Source organism: Terrapene carolina, unplaced genomic scaffold (genome assembly GCF_002925995.2).
Source record: "Terrapene carolina triunguis isolate 2854851 unplaced genomic scaffold, T_m_triunguis-2.0 Scaffold35022, whole genome shotgun sequence".
Taxonomy (NCBI): Eukaryota; Metazoa; Chordata; order Testudines; family Emydidae; genus Terrapene; species Terrapene triunguis.
In genome coordinates this window covers 7,038,725-7,062,328 of record NW_020699373.1, presented here as the reverse complement: position 1 = coordinate 7,062,328, position 23,604 = coordinate 7,038,725, and positions in this window count along the sequence as shown.

Genomic DNA, 23,604 nt, shown 5'->3' with positions numbered 1-23,604 from the left:
TTTTTTTTTTGTAATAACTAAATGCACAAAGGTATCAGAAAATACAGCAGAAATTAAAGATAACTATTAAAAGCACATCTTGCATATCTTACACAAGCAGCCCCATTGAATTTAATGGGATTCCTAATGTGAGTGTGTTAAGCAGGATTTGGGCCTAAGAATGTACTAATTATCCCTTCTTGAAAGTAGTATTTGTTTGAACAAAGGATTTTCTGTGGGAGTGTATTTGAATGCAATGGTCTAACATCTAACATGGTCTAATTGCTTTCAGCAGGCCTTCCTCCATGAACCATCACTGCTAATCTCATTCTTCATCTCAAAATTGCAAACTTCACTCACATTACAACATAAAGATAGAGGGCCAGATCCTCAGCTGGTGTAAATGGGTGTTCTTCCATTAGCTTCACCAGGCCAATTTACAGTTGAGGAGTTGGCCCATAATGTAAAAAGCAAATGACAAACTATAATATACATACATATAAAAAAAGTCGAGAAATAGGCATGCAAAATTTAAACAAAACCAGGAGTTCAATAGGATATAATTCCCACCATCAACATCCTTCTCTGTGAGCTGAACTCTGTCCCATTTAGGACCTGACTCTGGACAGTGCTCAGCACTTCGAGTGTTGTCTGGCTTCAAATGGGGATTGCACGAATGAAAGTCTTGCAAAATTAAGCCCTTACTCTAATTATAGGAAAATGGTTCTGTATGCTATTGGTGTTGCTTCCTTGTAATCTTTGTCATAGTTGTTTTGCATAGTTTTCAATTTGGGGAATTGGACGGCTTTGGGAATTGGTGATGGGACATGGATTCTCTTTCATTTCTAGGCTGCTGGTTCAAATCCAGTTTAGATCAGTTGTGACCAATTGTTTTCCCATCAGAAGGCTGACTAATGGGTAAAAGTTTCATACTTTTGGCCAGTTCTTAGTGGACAGGTGTCTGCCTCACCAAAGGAAAATCACTGCCGCTAATTAGCAGCTTTTCTGGCAGAGGTTAGGGACTGAATAGACACATCCTCAAATGATGAGTTAGTGATTAACTGCTGCCGCTTCTTTCAGGAGTCTCCCTGTGGGTGATCCACTTAAGGTGTCTTGGTGCCCTGCGCTTCTAAGTGGAGAGTTGTAGTAGCAGTGCCCGGTTGGCTGCGCATGCATGGTAGCCGTCTCATGCTGCTACTTAGCGTGCACAGCCAACCGTCCCCCAGTTCCTTCTCTACCGCCTTTTGGCTTGAGTTGGAGTGACCGCAGTGCCTCTCTAACTTTAGATAGCTCAATATTTTTCTGTTTTTCCCCATAGTGATAGCCTATCCTTTCATTCTTTATAGAGCCTATACTTTATAGTTTTGCTTCAACTTTCTCTTTAAAAAATTATAGTTTTTCCCCCCCTTCCCTTCCACCCCACCGCCCCGGTGGGTCCCTGAGTGGGAGATAGACACCAGAACCCTCACAGCCATATTCAAACTATGGGGGTTCCCTACTATAGATCTATTCACAACAGCTCGGAATAACAAATGCCCACAATACTGCTCCCAACCTGGGTTGGGACACCACTCCCTGAGCGACGCTCTCCTTGTGAAATGGGAAGCCACACTATTGTATGCATTTCCTCCAATCCCACTACTGAGCTGGGTCATTCACAAGATCAGACAGAACAAATCCAGGGTCATTTTCATTACACCCACATGGCCTAGACAAATGTGGTTCCCATACCTGAGACAGATGGCAGTGAAACCACCTCAAATCCTTCCTTTAGTACCTCACCTGCTGACACAGGACGCGGGATGCGTCTGCCATCCCAACCTTGCATTACTTCACCTCAAGGCATGGTTATTCGCTAATGGGGGTTGAGAAGGACTGTTCCAAGGAAGTGAAAGACATACTACTGAACTGCCAAAGACTGAGCACAAGAAAGACATACATACATACGTGGAAATGATTCTGCACTTGTTGCCAGGATAAACAGATTAGAGTTCTTTGACGGGGTCAATAAACATGTGGACAAGGGGGATCCAGTGGACATAGTGTACTTAGATTTCCAGAAAGCCTTTGACAAGCTCCCTCACCAAAGGCTCTTATGTAAATTAAGTTGTCATGGGATAAGAGGGAAGATCCTTTCATGGATTGAGAACTGGTTAAAAGACAGGGAACAAAGGGTAGGAATTAATAGTAAATTCTCAGAATGGAGAGGGGTAACTAGTGGTGTTCCCCAAGAGTCAGTCCTAGGACCAATCCTATTCAACTTATTCATAAATGATATGGGAAAGGGGGTAAACAGTGAGGTGGCAAAGTTTGCAGATGATACTAAACTGCTCAAGATAGTTAAGACCAAAGCAGACTGTGAAGAACTTCAAAAAGATCTCACAAAACTAAGTGATTGGGCAACAAAATGACAAATGAAATTTAATATGGATAAATGTAAAGTAATGCACATTGGAAAAAATAACCCCAACTCTACATACAAAATGATGGGGGCTAATTTAGCTACAACTAATCAGGAAAGAGATTTTGGAGTCATCGTGGACAGTTCTCTGAAGATGTCCACGCAGTGCGCAGCGGCAGTCAAAAAAGCAAACAGGATGTTGGGAATCATTAAAAAAGGGATAGAGAATAAGATGGAGAATATCTTATTGCCCTTATAAATCCATGGTACGCCCATATCTTGAATACTGTCGTCTCCTCATCTCAAAAAAGATATACTGGCATTAGAAAAGGTTCAGAGAAGGACAACTAAAATGATTAGGGGTTTGGAATGGGTCCCATATGAGGAGAGATTAAAGAAGCTAGGACTTTTCAGCTTGGAAAAGAGGAGACAAAGGGGGGATATGATAGAGGTATATAAAATCATGAGTGATGTGGAAAAAGTGAATAAGGAAAAGTTATTTACTTGTTCCCATAATATAAGAACTAGGGGCCACCAAATGAAATTAATGGGCAGCAGGTTTAAAACAAATAAAAGGAAGTTCTTCTTCACACGGCGCACAGTCAACCTGTGGAACTCCTTGCCTGAGGAGGTTGTGAAGGCTAGGACTATAACAGGGTTTAAAAGAGAACTAGATAAATTCATGGAGGTTAAGTCCATTAATGACTATTAGCCAGGATGGGTAAGGAATGGTGTCCCTAGCCTCTGTTTGTCAGAGGGTGGAGATGGATGGCAGGAGAGAGATCACTTGATCATCACCTGTTAGGTTCACTCCCTCTGGGGCACCTGGCATTGGCCACTGTTGGTAGACAGGATACTGGGCTGGATGGACTTTGGTCTGATCCAGTATGGCTGTTCTTATGTAGTGTCTTTTTCCATTCACAGATATATTCCTACCGAGCTACAAGAGAGGATATTCCTCTAAATTAGGCTTGAAATGTAGAGTTAAGCAAAGATATCCATTTTTATTTTGAATCAATGTGGTTAAAAATTAAGCTGGCCTTCTGGGGGACAGAATGCTATGTAATTTGGCTGCTGTGAGGAGGTATTGCAAGGGTAATATAAAGAAATATAAAGAAATCGGAGCTTAATAGACCCCGGGAGAGGTTAAAAGCAGAATCCATTATGATGTCCTTTTTGGATTATACTATACAAATCTAAGCTTCTGTATTGAGCACTTTTAAGATACTACAGTAATTGGTGTTATAGATAGTATATGGGCACTATTGCTTGATATGAGTAGAGTGGCGATTGGTGTGCACTATTTGTGTAATTATATAGCAGGAAGCCGAGCAGGAATATAAAGGACTGCCTAGGGAAGCTGTGCAGAGAAGCAGTTCAGAGAAAAAAACAGCTGTCATAGGTACAGCTCCTAGTAACAGTAACACTCCATGTTGTTTCTGAGGAGAGCAACTCTGTGTTCTTCCCTGCCAATGAGATATGACAGCTCTGTGCTGGGCTGACCTCATCATAAGAAACATTGGCAGAGGGCACAGCAATAGAAGAAAGGGGAATAAATAGCCTCACTCACTCTTCAGGCGTAAGTAGCTGCTTCTGGCCCTTTCAGCAGCCCTACTCCATGTTCTTGGTGCCTCGCTCTCCTTCCAATGGGGTTATGTAGAGAGCAACCATTATTACAGCCTTTAACTTCCCTTGTGCAGCTCCAGTGCAGAGGCAAGTGAGGAGATGAAAAAGATTAAACTAAACTAAAACAATACCTGTGGTAAGTGTTAAGGAAATATCCCAGTTATTGTGGAAAAGAGCATCTGTGAAGCTCCTGTTCCCTACTAAAGATGTATACCCCCTGCACTCAAATGTTGGTGGAGGGACTTGCCTTATAGAAAGGGGCCTTTTGTAAGGGTGTGTGCTTTAGCTTTTGTGAGGAGAGTAGTTAAGTATTATCTCCATTTTGCAGATAGGGAAACTGAGGCACAGAGCTGGGGATGTAGAGACCTAGGGTCTGTGGCAGAGCTGGGAGCAGAGCCCAGATCTCCTGACTTTTGGTCTTGTGCTTTAAACAAAGTTATCTTTCCTCCTACTACTAAAAGAATGATAATTATTGCATACAGGCTTCCCTGACATATAGTGAATGTGAAAAAGCAGTGATTTGTAATAGCGTATGAGTTTTTATCATCAGATTTTATGCCATGCTCTTCCCATCTCTCTGTTTCATTCTCTCTCTCACACTCACTGTCATAGGAGCTGGAATCCAACTGCTCGTTTCTGTATCTGAAGTTAGGAATATTGACCATGTATCTGTGTTTCAAATGTGCTATTTTGGGTGACACCCACAACTAGCCCTTCAGGTACAACAATGAAAAAGCCAGACAGGGCTGATGGCCCATCAGCAAAGACAATGGACTGTGAAAGAGCTTAGTCTTCCTGTGTATGCTCCAGACAGCCTGTGAGTAATGGCTGCTATGACCCTGCCGAGACAGGGGAAACACCTGAAAACAAGAGCTAAACTGGGGGGAGAAGAGTTGAGAAGGTATTATTACTCACAAGCTAGACACCCTTCCGGCCGGGGCTCAACTCTTCTCCCCTCAGTTTAGCTCTTGTTTTCAGGTGTTTCCCCTGTCTCTTTGGGCAGGGAGGCAGAGGAGACCCCTGATGATGTCACTCCCCTGCCTTAGATAGCTTTTGTGTATGGCAGGAACCCTTTGTCTGCCAGTGGAAAAATACTGGCATTCCAAGAGAGGGGCGTGGGGGTCCAGTACCAGGTGATTCAGTCACATGTCTCGGCAGGGTCGTCGCAGCCATTACTCACAGGCTGTCTGGAGCATAAGTTAACATATTAATTATCCCAAAACTATTAAGCTCATATTCCTGGTCATTACCTGTTAGTCATTTCCTACATTATTAGAAAAAGTACAACTCTAAACCAAACATCTTATCTTATGTTCCTTATAAATTAGGGTTACTACCTGTTAACTTACTTATACTAAGGCATGCAGGCCTAGAGTCTTATGTTAACTGCTTGAGCTGAATATTACAGGGTTGGGCCTGTAGGTTTCTTGCACTATTGCTGGATATGATATTTTCATTCTGTAAATTACAATAGGAACGTGAATGGGTATGTGATGGAGTGAGATAGTGAGAGAATTGGCATGGGAAGGGATAAGAAGGGTGTTAAGCCATTGAAAATACTTCTAATGAAAAGTTATATGGTACATTATTTCAGGGCAGTTAACATAGATTAAGTTGCTATACTTAGGCTGGAACTCAAGGATTAATTCAAAGGAGAAACATGTGTTGTTCATTTACACCTTAATATGCCCTGTAATCTGCTAGTGCCGACCCTTGCAACCAGTCCTATTAACTTTGGTAGGGCTCAGCATGGCAGGATCTGTCTGGTGGTCCTTAGTGCATGATTGGGGCCATAGGGCCAGATCCAAAGCCTGGTGAAGTCCAAGGGAGTCTTCCCATTGACTCTGTTGGGCTTGGCAGCAGGCCCTTAGACAGTAAGCACCTTGGGACTTAATACCTAGACTGTAAGATCTTTGGGGCAGGGATGGTCTTTTTTGTTCTGTGTATAAAGAATGCCCCTAGCACAATAAGGTCCTGGTCCAACACAAGGGCTCCCAGGTGTTGTATTAGTATTACTTCAAATAATAATAATTAATAATGGGACAGAGTCCAGTTGAATTTTAAGTCACTGAAGTATTGAGTATTCTGTATGTATTAGCTGAAGAACAACATGACAGAGGAAGGAGATGAATAAGTGTACACAGTTCACTAAAATCATCACTTCTTCCTCCGTTTCACCATGGCACTGATTTTTAATGGCTGTGAAAATAACTTTACTAATAAGGAAATAGCCTTTCCAAGAGCTTTGTGATTAAGTACCAGCAATACTGTACCTGTATTTGTACCTAATCTTGTTATTCTGGGCATGCATTTTTAAGGTTGTGTAGAAGTCAGAATAGTAGCAAAGAGCTCCAAAACTTTCAGTTATATAATCTCCTATAAATCCTCTGGAAAATGCATTCCCGTAGTTTATTGATCTATGCAATTCTCCACTTTTTTTTCCCCAATGCTCTATATATTTTGTCCCATTTTGAGCAAAGTCCGACTGTGAATTTCAAGGCACATCTCGCCTCCTGTTTAATGTGGCTTTTCAGGCAGAGTGATGTGAGGCGAATGTTGTAAAGTGCACAATAGATAGCTCCCATGTATGTTAAGCCCATTTAGCTTTATTTTCTGATGAGGAAAATAAAGGATTTAAATGGTTGCATTAGATTTTTGCCCTCTGCAATATTACTTTATGAATAATAAACAACTGATTTTTCTGTCTTCATAGTGACGACTTCTTCTAACTCCTTTTACTGAATTTAACAGGTTGTGTTTGAGTATCAGTTTCTTCATTTGAAGATTGATACTATTGACAGATTGAGAGGAGCTACATGCGTACATACAGAAGCGAGTGAGTTAGGGTGAAGATCAGCACAAAGCGTTTTCACCACTTACGTTAAGACATGCTTTGAAGGCATATCTTGCATGGGATTTAAGTGCTGCATAAGCCTCATGCTGGTCCTCTGCAAAGGGCTCTTTTAATGCATAAAGTGGGCTTTCCTACAGCTCTAATAATAATAGTATCTCTCCCTTGTATATCATTTCTCACGAGTAAGGCTATGAATCTGTCACAGAGGCCACTGATTTTACGAGACCTCCTGGGCGGTGGGGCTTGGGTCTGGGCTTCAGTGTCAATAAACCCGTGATTTATTATTTATTGCCCACGTGTCCTGTGGCAAAATTGTAGCCTTAATCATGAGTGGATCTCAAAGATCTTTACCAAAAGGAGGGAGGTGCCATCATCTCCATTTTACAGATGGGGAAACTGAGGTACAGAGAAGGTATGTGACATGCCCAAGGCCGGCCAGCAAGCAGGTGGCAGAGCCAGAAACAGAACTCAGGTTTCCTGAGTGTCAGTCCAGTGTACACTGCTATTCACTATTTAAAAAGCTTTTGAATAATTACAGTTGAGCCCATGTCAGAACTAAGACCCTCCCAACTCAGCAAATAATGATGCTATCTGTTCAACTGTTTCATAAAGATATAAACTCTGATGGAAAACAAACACAGGTTCTGTAAAACGGGACAGCTGAGAATATTCCAGGATGGCACTAAATTCCACAGTTGAAGTCCCTCCAGTGAGGACATTTGTCCCCAGACACAAAAAAACTACAGTAAAGTGTGTCACCTGGAGAGCCTCAATTGACCTCAAACTGCCATGGGTAAGGCACAGAGAGAGGGGCAATCTCAAGCAGCCATAACCCAAGCCATGGAAGGCTTTATAAATCAAAATCAACACCTTTAAATGAATTGGATGTCACTGCCAAGTCTGAAACAACAATGCAATAGGCTCCCAAAGAGATGTCACTGAGGAAGCAGGTAGCCATGTTCACCATTAGCTAACATTTCAGAGGGGTTTTTAGCTGTACACCAAAGCAGCAATGCAGTTTTCACATGACAAATGCATAAGAAATTGTATCAAGGACCACATCTGTCAAGAAATAATGCATCTTCCTTATAATAATACCTATTATGACTTCTTGAAGTTACAGGTGGGGGGGAGGGTGTATATGTCTATATATTATTTCTCATCTTGTTTCTCTGACCACAAAACAATCATGTTGGCTGTGACATTCTGCCAGAAGGAAATCCAAAATATGGCATTCCACAAGTATTTAGCAGGGGTTGGTTGATCTGGATATGAAACGCGGGAACACATATATTAAATATGACCCTACAGGGCTTCCCTTTTTAACCATGTAATGCAAGCCTTGAACGTAATAAATTAGAATAGAGGATGGTAATGAAATAAGATATGCTACATCTTTGGAAGGACTTATAAACTAGAAGTTAAGGAAGAAATGTTAAAACAACTGAAATCTATTTAGCACACCCATCCATGTACCTGAATGCATGCAAACATTTAAAAAGAGTAACAAAACAATTTCTCTCCCTCTCTTTCTTCCTTCCCAACCCAAAGGGTAAACTTGAGTAACTAGTAAGTTTGCACAACACCCACACCATTTTAAGTGTGTGTGAGGGGTGTGGGGGTGAAAATAATTTATAATGGGAAAGCTAACTTGACGAGAGGAGATTTTCATTTAGTTCTGAATGCAGTGAGATGGGTGGCTGTTGTTAGAGCTGTGGGAAAATAGTGAATATTTTTTCATGTCCCTACCATTTTGCTAAATGGTCACTTAAATGTTGTATGTTTCTGTGCAAAATCTGATAGTTGTCAGAACAAAATTTCAAAGCTTAAGGCACAGGTTTATTTATCTGATTTGTTTTATACTTTTCTTTGTCATACTCGTTATAGTAGTAATTACATTTAAGAAACCCAAAGAAATAAAATTGTGCATACAAAGATTTCATCTACTTACGAATTTTCATTTGCTCCTCTAGTTTTATACAGATTTAGAAATTGAGGACAAGATCATCAGCTGGTGTACACTGGCATAAGTTGCATCCACTTGAATATCTGCTGTGGGCTTTCCACGGGCTTCAGTAGAGCGGCACCTGATTATGCCAGTTCAGAATTTTGTTCATGAATATTAAAGAAGTAGCTTCCGTCTATGGATTAGTGCCCACAGTTAGTTTCAAGCCTACAAAAGACCTGCCTCAACATAATTGGCGCAGGCCAGTATTCCTAGTAATGCCACTTTTGAATCCTGACCATCTGATGTCTCCCGATCGTCTACAGCTGGTGTCAATGCATCATTTTTGGCCAGTGAAGTAAGTGGTATCCTGTGGACTTTCCTATGCCAAACTAAAAAAAATAAATAAATCATCTCTGTCCCAATCATGAAGAAAGATACACACATTGGGGCAGATCCTCACGTGGTGTAAACGGTCATAGCTTCATTAACGTCAGTGTAGCTATGGCTGTTGATAGTGACACCAGCTGAGGATCTGTCCCATCTGCCCTCGCGCAAACAACCTCTGCTGCCGTCACTTCCAGATACTCTGAGCCCTGATTTAAAACAAAAACAAGTCAGGCTTGTTCTCTCTAAAGTGTCTTATGATCTGTCTACATGGGCGGGGTAATGTGCACTATGGGGGTGTGATTTCCAAAGCACGGTAACCTGTTGCACATTAGTTAGTCTGTGTAGTCCCTGCTGGTGTGCACTAAAGGTTCCCTAGTGCACTTTAACATAGTACTGTTTCAAACAGCACTACATTAAAGTGCACCAGCAGTCTACATGCACCAATTAAAGTGCAACCCATTAATGCACTTTAGAAATTACACCCCTGTCGAGCACCTTACCCCTCCATGAAGATAAGCCCTAAGAAATCCCAGATCTCGAAGATCACTCCAGGTTCTTTTGCAATATAAAATGTTTCTTATGATGGGCACATCAGCTGGAAGAAAACCTCCAAAAATGAAGGCAAAGAATGTTGGAGGAAAGGGTTTACCTCAGGGATGGGCAAACTTTTTGGTCCGAGGGCCACATCTGGGTATGGAAATTGTATGGCGGGCCATAAATGCTCACAAAATTGGGGTTTGGGGTGCAGGAGGGCGGGAGGACTCTGGCTAGGGGTGTGGGTTCTGTGGTGTATCCAGATATGAGGAGTTCAGTGTGCAGGAAGGGGCTCCGGGCTAGGGCAGGGCATGGTGGGGGGGTGAGGGCTCCAGCTGTGGGTGCGGGCTCTGGGGTGGGGCTGGGGATGAGGGTTTGGGGTGCAGGAGGGTGCTCCAGGCTGGCACCAAGGAGTTCAGAGGGCAGGTGGGGGATCAGGGCTGGGTCAGGAGGTTGGGGTGTGGGAGGGGGTCAGGGAGTGCAGGCTCTGTGCAGCGCTTACCTCAAGCGGCTCCCAGAAGCAGTAGCATGTCCACCCTCCAGCTCCTATGCAGAGGTGTGGCCAGGCATCTCTGCATGCTGCCTCATCCGCAGGCGCTACCCCGGCAGCTCCCATTGGCCATGATTCCTGGCCAATGGGAGATGCAGGGGCGGCACTTGGGGTGGGGGCAGTGTGTGAAGCCCCTTAGCTGCCCTTACGTGTAGGAGCCGGAGGAGGGACATGCCGCTGCTTCCAGGGGCTGTGTTGAGCGAGGGACTGGATTAAAATGTCCGAAGTGCTGGATGCGGCCCCCAGGACGTAGTTTGCCCACTCCTGGTTTACCTGATAAGAAAGCTTTTAGAGTAACTCTTACCTGACGTGGCGTATTTTGTGTTGGTTAAATTCATTACTGATCTTTTGGGATTCAGAATGAAAAATAGTACACATTACTCCATGGCAGTCGATTGTTTAATTTGGATTCTACCAAAAAAAATAATAATAAAAAAAATACAGAATAGTGAAATGTGATGCAGTCCTCCTATCAATCTCGGGATGCCATAGGGAAAAAAGATTTACAAATGGCACCTTTCCAATGCGCTTTGCAGCCTTGTGTAGACAAGCCCAAAGTGATTGTGGCCGGTCTCTGGGACAGCTTACACATCAGTTTCTGATTGCAAGATCTGTTACAGGTAAAAATGTACGCAGAAGTGCTCATGCTTAGGCAAGGGCTTAGGAACTATTTGCTCATAGGATTCCGCCATCCCCCCCAAATTTTTATTTTTTTGGAGTTCAACATTAGCAACAGCCAAGAAACGCTTCAACCGTTTCATCAGTATCATAGTGAAGCAGCACCTCTGCTGTAGTTACGGTTCAGATTAAAGGATCCCTATTCCGAGTGCTCGAACAACCACATGGTGGCTTGGGTTGTCTTGAAATTTGCTGTGTGGCCTGAGTTGTGGGTTAGGATTAGTGGACTAAATTTGGAGTTATTTGAGCAATGGTTCCTGAAATACAGTCTCTGCACCCAACTTCTCTCTCCCCCCCCCCCGCCCCAGCAATTTACAAAATCACCCATTCTGACATTTTGGAGCACACCAGGGGCACAAACTATGGCTTTGCATCCTAAAGTTACCTCAGCTGTTCTGCATTAATCTCGGCTAGTGCATGGCACCCGCTGCCCCCTTTTTTGGTGGGGAGGTTACATTGATGACATTATTAAGGGTAAAGTTTGTAACTCTAGGTCAGCACATGCCAAAGTGACATTCCTAAAAGAGTGAAATGTGCATGTGCTCTATTGAAACAACAGGGTTTCTGGGCAGTCTGGTTAATAAGGGGGAAGATGAAGGCCTCTAGCAACTGGGATAGTGTAATCATGTTTCCTAAGCAATGGAACTGAGTGTGATCAAAGGAAAGGAATTTGCTAGGTCATTTGGTCAAGCAGTTCCCCATACACAGTCTCCCTAACATAAACGGCTCCTAAAAATTTCAGAGTCTTAAACAGATTTTTTTGGTGTAGACCTAGGGAAAATGGGGGGGGGGGAGGGATTGAAGCTGTGAAAGGGGATGTAGAGAGATAATGGGGAAATGCTGGGGTTGTGAGGGTTGAAACAGTTCGGGGAGGGGGACTGGGACAGATGTGAAGCTGCAGTGAGGGGAAGAGGTTTGGGGGAGGGGATAAATGGAGATGGAGGAAGGAAGAGAGGTTGAAGGGGCTCCAAGGAAAGGGTGTGAGGGAGAATATGGAGGGGGTGTGTGGCAGGAGGCGTGGAAAAGGATATGAGATGGGGGATCTGTAAGATCCACATTCTCCCTTCCTGTTTAAAGCAGCTGCCCCTTCCTGTCTCCTGCTCCCCTTGTCCTGGCTGGGCCTCCCACTCACAGCCCCATCTGTTGGCAGCTGCCAGCTGTTGGAGATGGATGCATCTCACAAAAGGGGGAAATGGGGCAGCAGTGACAACCCCCCCACACACAGCCTTAGGGAGTGAGGCGGGCGTATACCCTAACATTGTACTGTCTGGTTTTCTGAGTTTTAAGTTCAGTCAAACTTCACATTATGATGGAGCATGAGGCACCACTGGACAACCTGAACTTTGTGTCAATGACATTTTGGGGGCATTTAATAGTATAGGCCTGACTGAAGTCATTACTAATAATCTTCTACTTGTCTTTCCTCCCCATCCCTACTGCCCTAGCTCAAAGTAATGAGGACAGATATGCTGCTTACATTTTCCTGCAATTAAAGAAGGAGAAATGCTGTATTAGAGAAAAGTAATCAAGTCTCATTAGTGCCTTGGGATTAAAGTTAATCCTGATATAATTAATGGGGGAACAAAAGAGAGAAAGAATAGTATGCTACCAAATCAGGCACTGCTAGACATATATGGATTGGTGTGATAACCCACCCATTTCAGAATCTTTAAAGGAAACGTAATGATAAATTAGCAGAGGTTTGTTTCTTATTGTCAGGAGTAAGGATCCACAGCTAGCCTTCTTAGCTGGTAGCTTAACCCCCACGCAGTCTAACGAACACAGCTGTGCCCCAAATGTGTCGCCTATTTGGTGAAACTGCCCAACTGGCTGAGGGGATTGGCAAACCTACTATTACACCCAGCAGCAGCAGTGGGTTCTGATGGCTCAAAGCATTTGCCAATGGCTGTAATAGTTGTTGTGCCTGCTTGTTCCTAGCCTTGTTCCAGCTCTTTGCCTGCCTTTACCCCATTCCAGGTGACCCTCTGCTCCGATTTGTAACTTTGCCTCAGAGCTGTGGCTCTGGTATCTGGCCTCTGACTCCAGTTCTGACCTTCATTGCCCATTCTTGCTCCAGCCACTACGCATGACTGCCCGTGTCCATGTCTCTGATACTTATCAATCCTTTAACTATCATGTCTCTTTGGTTCGTTCAAATTCCTGATGCGCTATGGGCTTCCCCTCCATCCTGCATATGGCTAAGCAAATGCTTGCATGCTATGAGCAAGAAGGTAATCAAAGGACCTCCTGAGAAAGGATGTAACTGTGTAACAATGGGGGCAGTGCAGATCATCCAGGGCTTGTATCAAACAATGCATAACATTGAAAATTGCTTAGCTCAACAGCAAATATGTAAAAAAAACCAACCGCCCTGCAGATGTTGTGGAACTGGAGATTTTTATTAAGGGTCAGATGAGCACCACTGGCAGCATCTGGCCCTAAGGGCTTGTCTAACTTAAAATGCTACAGCTGCAGCTGTCCTGCATAGCGCTTCAGTGTAGACACTCACTACAACAACGGGAGGGGTTAAATTAATCCACCTCCCCGAGAGGTGGTAGCTAAGTCGACGGAAGAGTTCCTCCATCCACCTAGTGCTGCCTAAACTGGGGATTAAGTCGGCTCAACTGTGTTGCCCAAGAGGTGGAGGTGTCGCATCGGCTTGAGCGATGAAGCTGGTCCGTCTTAATTTTTGAGTGTAGGCCTGGCTGAAGTCATTACTAATAATCTTCGACTTGTCTTTCCTCCCCATCCCTACTGCCCGAGCTCAATATTAACACTACATACTGGTGGCTTTTTCTCTCTGCAGTGTTGCTATAAGCCATTAGCTCCTCTTCATTCCAATTGCCAAAACTTTTTTGTCAAGGCCCTGATCATCTCTCTCGGAAACTACTGCAGCCTTTCTCTTTGGGTTCAGACTGTTCCCTCATTCTTCAATGGGCTCCAAGGGGTGCTGAAAAAATTGGCTTTTTTCCTGGCAATCTGTCTGGCACTTTCTACTCATCCAAAGGCAGGAAGCTCTTTGGGGCAAGGATGGATTGTGTGGTATTCTGTATTTGTACAGCACCTAGCACACTGCGATCCTGGTGCATGACAAAGGTTCCTAGGTGCTACTGTAATACCAATAATAATAGAAATATTCCTATTGTCTTCAGTGGAAGGTAGATCAGGCCCTACATCCATTCACTGGTTTTCTCGTGCTTTTTATACCATATTCAATTTCTTTGTCATTGCCTTCAGAAGTCTAGAGTAGGGACTTTGTGTTCTTTTGTTATCTGTAAATTACCTAGCACAGTTTCAATTTTATATTAAGTAGAGAATTCTAATACAGTAGAAATCCAAACATTAAAGTCACAGTTCCATACTGAGAAATCTTTAAGAACACTGTGAAGATCTCCTGTTTGAAAACAACAAGTTGTGAAAATTCTCCACTGAATGCTAGGGTCTCTTGGATATCTCTCTTGAAAGTGATTCTACTACTTCTCTTGAGGAGGAATTTCTTCATACTCTTTTTCTTGGGCTATGTTATAAATCACAAGGGAAAGAAAATCAGAAGACCCCTAATGGTACATGCATGGATTTGGTGTATAGATTAAAAAAATAGCAAGACTTAAAAAAAAATCCTTCACTAGGTACAATGGCACAGAATAGTGAATTCCTTTCCTTATATTCTTTGGGCCAGAGCCTCAACAGCTGTAAATCAACATACCTCTATTGACTGCAGTGGAACCATGCTGATATTTACACTAGCCGATGATATGGCCCTGTATGTGTGGCGTTCAAACCTACAAAGTGGGCCATTTTAAGGACTATGCACCACTCAGTTCTTACAGGCCTGGGGTTGGTCTTTTTACTCATTTTAATAAAGGACTCTTTGAAAAGAGAAGGAAGAAACAATCCTGTTTGGCTCATTACAGAGAAAACTGTTTGGTTTTGAAGGGTGTACTGGAGAAATCTTATCACAGTTTTTATATTTGGATTAGGTTTAAGTGGGATGTAAAAGGCACATAGGACTTGTGCTAACGCTCTGCATGAACTTTAGCCACTGCTCAGTTCCAGTTAGGGTCTACATCAGGATACGTGGTGGTCACTTCTCATTTCATTCATGTGCTGAGTGAAAGTCCCTGGTGCACCCATGTTTTGAAAGAAAGAAATGAAATGAATGATTGGCATCCATGACCCTCGATCCTGAGCCCACTGAAGTCAATGGCAAAGCTTCCATCGACTTCTGTGGTGCAGCAGCAGCAGGCTCGCAGTCTTGCAGGGTACAGTATATTGAACCTAGTGGGCCCCCCCCCCCATTTCAGAGCTGTTAAATCTTGATGTGTTTTCACATTGCTTCTGGCCCTTTCCATCCGCGAGAGTTGGTTTTGTTATTAGAGCATTAGTTATTTGTCCTCAGAGTGGTATATCAAATGTCTAATGTTTTGTAGATTAAAGGCTGAATCCAGCACTCATTAAAAACTCTCTAAGCACCTGCTCCAGCTCCCACTGAAATCAATTGAAAGGCTATCTTTGACTTCATTGGAAACTGGATCAGGCCTAAAAGCCCAGAGGTGGAATCCCCGCCCACTTGAATTCAATGGGAGTCTACCCATTGACTGTAGTAGGGCCAGGGTTTCACCCCAGTATATCCAGTAAGAAAGAGTTACCACAGCAGTTGTTTTATGAGAAGTTCCTGCCTTTGTACATACTCCACTGAGCCTGCAAAAATGCTTCTCTGGATTCCACTGGGCATTATTTTAAAGCACTTTCTGTTCAACATTTTTTTTATAACAATCTGAAAGCAATTCTGGTGCTTTTAACCATTAACATCAGAACCTATGGGATCAGGAGGTTTCCACTCTTCAGCTTGGCCATACACTAGCTATGGTTCATATTTACTTTTGTTGACATGCATCTGAAAATTCTGCTCAAGAAGTCAATGAAATAAAATGACAAAGTAATTGCAACAGTGAAAAGAGAAAACCATACCATGCTCATTCTCACTGCATCCAGCTATCAATGACTCACTGCTCATCCACCGCCATGTAACTACAATGCCTATCCTGCAAATACTTGCTGCTGTAGCATAGACCGTGGGGACACAGGTCTCCATGTTAGCGTACCTATTTGCAGGATTGGGTCTTTTGTAATTATTTAATTAACCTTGTACCCTGAGAAATCAGGAAAGTCAATAGACATAACATAAATGAACAGTTTATTTTAGTTGCAATTGCTAATAAAAACAGATGCCTTTCCATTTGTAATTAGTGTAAAATAGCTATACCATCAGCTCGTCCAAGAAACAGCCCTAACTAACTGTAGGGGTACTGGTGAATCTAGAAAGAGTGCAAACATGCCTTGAAATCTAATCTTCTCTCATGCTAGACAAACATTATTCCTTAGAAGGAATCTACCCTTAAAAGTTTTATATGTATTAAAAGCAAGGCGCAAAATCGAGAAGTTCCAGTTTTCTGCCAATGCACGTATTCACTGATAGCCACTGAAACTAGAGCTGGTTTTAAAATCAGGGCGGGAGGGGGAAGAATTGCAACACTGGAAATATATATTTAATTCTGAAACTTTGTCAAATTGTTTTGTGAAATGTTGAGCAGCTCGAAAGTGGATTAAAATTGTGTTGAATATTTTTCCTATCTTTTTAATTTTAATTTTGAAAATTCAAAATGTCAATTTTTGCGAAGTTTTCAAAAATGGAAATGTTTCCTTCCATTGTAATTGAAACCTTTTATAATAGCGATTTTCAAGCAGAAAGCAAAAGTGCTCACATAGCAGGGTCAGGGATGTAGCTACAGACAGAGTGTTTCTGTAGTACAGGAGCCTGGTTCCATTAATTACTTGCAAAGGTACCTGAGAAAGAAATGTCAACATAGACAATAATCTACATTAAAAGTATGTTATTTTGTAAGACAAAGCAGTCATCTGTAGGTGAAATTTAGCTGGTATGGAAATACCATACTGCAGCATAGGAGGTGGGGCTGGGAACAGTGGTGACAGTAACATGTATTATGAGCTTTCTTGGCACTGCTGCTCCCCAGAGGGGAGTCTGGGGAAGCTGCTGTAATTTAGGACAGCCTTTGGGACTTCTTAAGTTATGCAAGGGGCTGCCTCATCATCCCCCAAAAGAGCATAATAAGGAAGGTGGAAAGGTAAAACCGCTTTTGCCCTTCCTCTGCTAGGACTGAGAGTTCTTTGCTGATGGTCCTAGCCGTGCAGCACGGAATATCAGCCTAAGTAATTCCCCAGGGTAGGCCATGGGAACAAAGGGAGGGACCCCGTAAACTCAGAAGGAGTCAGATGTCCCTCTGCACTGCTACTTAAACCAAAAATCCATTGACTTCAATATAACTATTCATACAATTGCTTGATAGTGGAGATAAGATTTTCACAACCTAGTTTTTTGTGACTCCCTGCTCCTAAAAAAATCCCCATGGTAGGGTTGGCTATTTTCCCATCATGCCTTTCAAGGTGCTGACCCTTTCAAGTTGGCAGACACCAGCAGCTGCAGGCTTAAAGCGGTCATTTTGCAGCTGTCTGATGTTTGCTCCCTCTGGCTCTCTTCCAAGTGGTAAGTGTTAACTGCTATTTTAGGCTTCGCTCTCATAGTAACTTTTTTTCAAGTGTTTAATGCTCTCACTCCTCCCTGCCCTACACACCCTTTGAGATCTATCTCTTGCCTCCTTGGGTTAGTTAATCTCTAAGATTTGACTGAGGGAGAATCTTGGTGTGCTTCCTTATTTGTCATTTCAAACCATGACTGAATGTTGTTCTGTAGTTTAGAACCTTTTGGCTTTGCAAACTCTGCTGTTGAAGGCCTGTCCATTGACATACCACCCAGTCCTTCAAGGTGCTGCTAAGAACTCAGTTCCAATGAAGTTACTGAAGCTGGAGGGTGTTCAGTCCCTCAAAGGAGAGGCTATCCATGGACACCTCATTGTAAACAATAAGCAGATTGGATCAGCTATATTTAACAATATAGAAAGGACTTGTCTGCTGCACACAGCCAATGCATTCAGTAGTAGTGAGGTAATTGTTTGGTGTGGGAGAACTGGTTGGAAATGTGTTGTAGCCTGACAGAGCTTACCTACTGCTAGTCTCCTACAGTGTGAAACAGTGGTGCAAGTGGAATCTATTTCTTCCTGGTATGGGGAGGGAGGGGTCACGGGACGCACGGGACCCTCCACATGACTCCGCCCTGCCCCCAGTCCCCACATTCTACCCATCCTCGCCCATGATCAATCCCCTTTACCTGGGGATAGGGGGGTTCTGTCCTTCTCCCATTGTGCCTTCGGAACCGCAGCGGTGAAAGGAGCAGAACGTGGGGCCGCTGGGGCCCCACACCGGCAGCTCCTCTGGCAGCTCTCCCGGGAACTGCAGCGGGGAAAGGAACAGAATGCTGGCAGCTCCTTCCACAGCTGTACCGCCCTCAGCCCCACCTCCCCAGTCCTGTCCTCTGGCATGGTTGCTGCACAGATGGAGGAGACCCTGCGTGGAAGGGCTGAGGGTGGGGTTGGGGGTTCTGCTCCTTTCCTCGTTGCAGTTCCCGGGAGAGCCCTGAACCACAAGGCTCTCCTGGGAACCGCAGCAGCGAAAGGAGCAGAATGTGGGGGCACCGGCACAGCTGCTCTACTGTCCCTAGCCTTGCCTCCCACAGCCCTGTCCTCTGGCGGGGCTGCTGTACAGATGGAGGAGAGGAGACCCTGCATGGAAGGGCTGGTGGCGGCACAGCTGCCAGCGTGAGGGCCCCAGCAGCCCCACATTCTCCTGATCCTCTTTCCGGTATGTCATACCAGCTATAAACATCTTGCTGGTACAGCGTACCAGACCAGACCACCCTACTTGCACTACCGGTGTGAAAAGGTGTTCCACAGCTCTGCTATGGCTCTACCTGGGTCAATATTTTCTTAACATATTTTGAAGCTAGAGACTTTAAAAGAGAGGCCTAGGTATTTCATTTTGAGTGTGTTGCTACAGAAAAACTTAAAAACAAAAAAGAAACTGTACACAGGATTGATTCAAATCCAATTTTAAAAAAATCTTAAACCAGAAAGACATTGTTCACATCTCATTGAGTTGGATGCCATTATAAATTATAGTGTTCTATGATACTTTCTACACTATGTTGATATTCTTTCATTTTATGGGCTTCCATTCTGTTTTGCCTCTATGCATATGAACTGTCATAAAGTAAGAAAGCAAAGCTCCGTGGAAAAGAGACAGTTTGGCAGGAGAGAGGGAAAATAAGTTGTCGTCTTCTTCCTTGTGTTGATCCCATAAAGAAAGGTCTGCTCTGAGTCCTCTTCCTCAGAGTTCTATTCAATGCCATATCCTCTATCATACCACATGCTAATACGTCTTCCTTTATGACCTACCGCTGCTTCTACTTGTGTCGGCCTCTGACTTTCCTTGAATTTAGATCTGTTGGGACTTTATTACCCACACAGTTGTCAGGACTGTGCTTTACATGGCCAGACCATCTGAGCCTACGCACTCTCATTTTGTTTCTTTATGGGTGATACTTTGAGCACATCCCTAACATCCACATTCCTCACATGGTCTTTCCTGCTTACACCTTTCAGACATCTCAACATTTGCATTTCTGTGGAACAGATTATTTGCGCACGTTTCTTCTTTGCTGCCCAAAATTCAGTGCCAGAAATTAAAACTGGACAGAACCCCATTTTATACACCTTTCCTTTTAATCTTACTGGTGTCTTCCTGTCACATACTACACCACTTATCTCTCTCCATTTGAGCCAGGCATTTATTATCCTAGATCTAATTTCATCCTCCATTTCCCCAGTTTCTGGAATCCGGATATTTGAAACTTTGTGTTTTTTGGTATTTTGTACCCATCTCATTTCAAAGGTAACTCTTTGCTGTTCACATTGTTGAAATTACATACCATATATTCTGTTTTTCATCAACTAATTTTGAGCCCATACCTCTCCAACACATCTCCCCATTTATCAAGATCCTCTTGTAGACTATTATCTGCAAACAGCCTGAGCCAAAGTGCCACCTTCTGTGTGTTCCTTTCAAGGGTATCCAGGGTGAGGATAAATGAGAAATGGCTCCGTGCTGATCCCTGATGCACTCTCACCTTCACCAATTATTCATCTGTTTCACCACTAGATTTTCTGACTATTGATGTTCCACCTACATATGTGGCTTAAACAAGCCTCACACAAAATTCTGGTACCATTTTCTCCCTCAGTTACCAGATGATTTCTGTTGGAACTGGGTCAAAGGCGTTTTACAGATCAGTGAATACCATGTATATATATTTCCTTTTCTCTCTAAATTTTTCCATGAGCTGCCTTAGTAAAGGTGGCAGGGAGGATGTGGGGGGAAATAAAAGCTTAAATAGAAAAGGCTGCTGAAAGATCCCCTTTTACACATTTTAAAATGTTGTGGGTTTCTTTAATGAGGCTTTGGTGCCATGAAAATGGGACATTGGCATTGTTACTGACAGTGTTATTCATGTACATCTGCAAAACACATGTTCACCTGATAATCCGTTCTGCCTTGTGGACATGATAATGAAATATACCCCAGGCTTCCAAGTCTTTGAACATCTCAGGTGTTGTTGTGGTAACTGGTTTCGGATCCTGTACCTGTCATTTTAATCGAGGTTTTTTAATGTATAAATTATTGTGGCACCTTCAGTGGTGATGCAAGTCAGAACAAATTATGGACTTAAAATATTTGTTATGGTTCAAGTGATTGAAAAAAATATTCTCACACGAAATGCCACCCTTGATTAAAGTTGCAAAAGAAATATACTTGGCACATCACTTCAAAGCATCTTACAGATGTTAACTAGCTAAGGCTCACACCAACTCTGTGAGGTGGGTAAATATGATTATTTCCCTCTTACATTGTAGTGAGACTGAGGTAGAGATACTAATATAAAAAGTTTGCCTCCTAAAAGGCAGTGGTGCTCTGGGAGAAGGGAAAGAACTGCAATTGCGGCATCCATTCCTAGAGGCATATTGTGCCTTTAATATCTCCACTGGGACTAGGGGAAACACACTGAAAGTCAGATCTTGCTATGTTTTTGAAAAAGTGTAGCTATTTCCACCAGACAGCTTTGCTGGCACAAAGGTGAGAGGGGTTATGGCTCCAGTCTGCCCAGATACACCACACTCTGGGGCTGCTAGTGCCGCCAGAAGTTTTAGCTGGTCTCACCACCCTTAATTCCCCGGCACTCTGTAGTCAAATGATTGTGGCATGAATGGATGGGGACTCGTACTTTTTTCTTTCTGTAATATACTTGCTCAGGACGTCTATAATTGATGCTAAGTGATTTATCCAAAGCCAGAAGCTAGCCTCAGAGCCAGGATTAGAACACAGGAATTCCTGGCTCTCTCTGTTTAGCCCTATGCTCAAACTACTACAATGCATTCTGTATCACAAAAACAATCTGTAAGATTTTGGTGTAATTTAATGTGAACCCAAATTGGAACTCTAGTCTTGATTTGGATTTGAACCTGAATCACAAACTCCTTTTTTTGAGCCTAGCTTCAGTCTTGTAGATGATCGGAATTGTTCCCACAGATTTTGGAAGAACCACTTGTGATCTTTCCTCCAGACAGTCTAGTCTTTTTTCTGTTCTTCCCAGTCCCATATAGAATGCTAAGCTTCACTACAGCTACCTCAAACCTCTCTTCTGAAGAGGTGACTCAGACTGAAGTTTCTCACTTTTGAAAAGTAGCTCCTCAAGGAAACAAAAAACCCCACACAACAATAACAAACTCCATGGCAGCTTCCTCACATGCTAAAAAAGGAAATTTCTCCCATGCGAACCTCTCTGTATTTCTCCCCATGCAGGGACACTCCAGGTGTAGATCTCTCATCCCATATGGAAGGGGCTCAGCCACCTCTGTGGCAGCATGCCCTGAGCCCCTCACTAAGGGCTTCAAGGCCAAGACTGTAACAGGGTTCAAAAAAGAACTAGCTAAGTTCATGGAGGACAGGTCCATCAATGGGTAATAGCCAAGCTGGGCAGGGATGGTGTCCCTAGCCTCTGTTTGCCAGAAGCTGGGAATGGGCAACAGGGGAGGGATCACTTGATGATAACCTGTCTGTTCATTCCCTTTGGGGCACCTGGCATTGGCCCCTGTCGGAAGACAGGATATGGGACTAGATGGACCTTTGGTCTGACCCAGTCTGGCTGTTCTTATGTTCATGTGGACCAGGCTAGGGAAGAGTGGGCACTGGGGGGATGCATATTGTCCTCCCAGTGGCTCTGGAGAGCTAAGGGGAGAAAACAAAACAGAGCCAGAGGCTGTATTCTACCTTATAGGTAGTATGTCCCTTTAAAGATGGTTTCAGGGGCTGCTGCGGTCAGCTAGAGAATCTTGAGCACCATGGATCCATTAGAGCAGTGGTGCGAGGGTGCAGGGTGGATGTACCCACAAGGAGCACAGAGCCAGCACAAGGCCTGTATGGGATGGTTCTAGTCTCCCATTGGCCCTTTGAGTAGACCCTGAACCCCCATCATAAGAAATGGAGAAGAAATTCAGCAAGAGGAGCCTTGCAGTGCTTCCTCTCACTAAACAATTGATGCATTGTTATCTGATAGCCATCAGAGCTGATCTATACAATACCACCAACCAGACTGCTCTGGCAAGACCTGCAATCTCTAAATATGGCCTTTTGGCAATTCTCACTGTGTAAAAGTCACACCTGTGCAGAGGGTCAACGGAAGGCCTACACACTACATAAGTCCTCTAGAGGGTAGGCAGTATGGTCTACTGGCTTGGGAGCTGGCCTGGAGACCTAAGTTCTATTCCCAGCTCTGCTATCTATTTGCTGTGTGACCTTCGGCAACTTCATTTCTCTTGGTTTGATTTCCCCTGCCCGTCTTGCCTATTTATTTTATAAATTGTCTGGGGAAGGTCATAGTCTCTTACTAAGTGTTTATACAGTGTCTAACACAATGGGGTCCCATTCTTGGTTGAGGCTTCTGAGGCAATACCTTAGAAAAATTAATTAGTAGATAGGCCTTGTTCTGGCCCTTTGGATGGGATGAATTTCACCCATTTTTACTCTTTATTTAAATTAGAAAGTAGGTAAATATGAAAACTGCCCTTTCATCATTCACATCTGAGAAGCTTCCCTTGATTTGCCAGTTGATTAATCTGGCACATTGTTCTTATTAAAACAATCCAATTAAGGTGGAAGTGGTGGGCTATTCTCAACAGTTGACAAGAAGGGAGGAAAAATTACTTTTGTAGTGCTAATGAGTTCAATGTAATCAAGGTGGCCCATTTCAAACAGTTGACAAGAAGGTGTGAGTATCAGCAGGGGGGAAAATAGTTTTTGTAATGACCCAGCCACTCCCAGTCTTTATTCAGGCCTAATTTGATGGTGTCCCATTTGCAAATTAATTCCAGTTCTGCAGTTTCTTGTTGGAGTCTGGTTTTGAAGATTTTTTTGTTGAATAATTGCCACTTTTAAGTCTGTTGTTGAGTGTCCAGGGAGATTGAAGTGTTCTCCTACTGGTTTTTGAATTTTATAGTTCTTGATGTCAGTTTTGTGTCCATTTATTCTTTTGCATAGAGACTGGTTTGGCCAATGTACATGGCAGAGGGGCAATGCTGGCACATGATGGCATATATCACATTGGTAGATGTGCAGGTGAA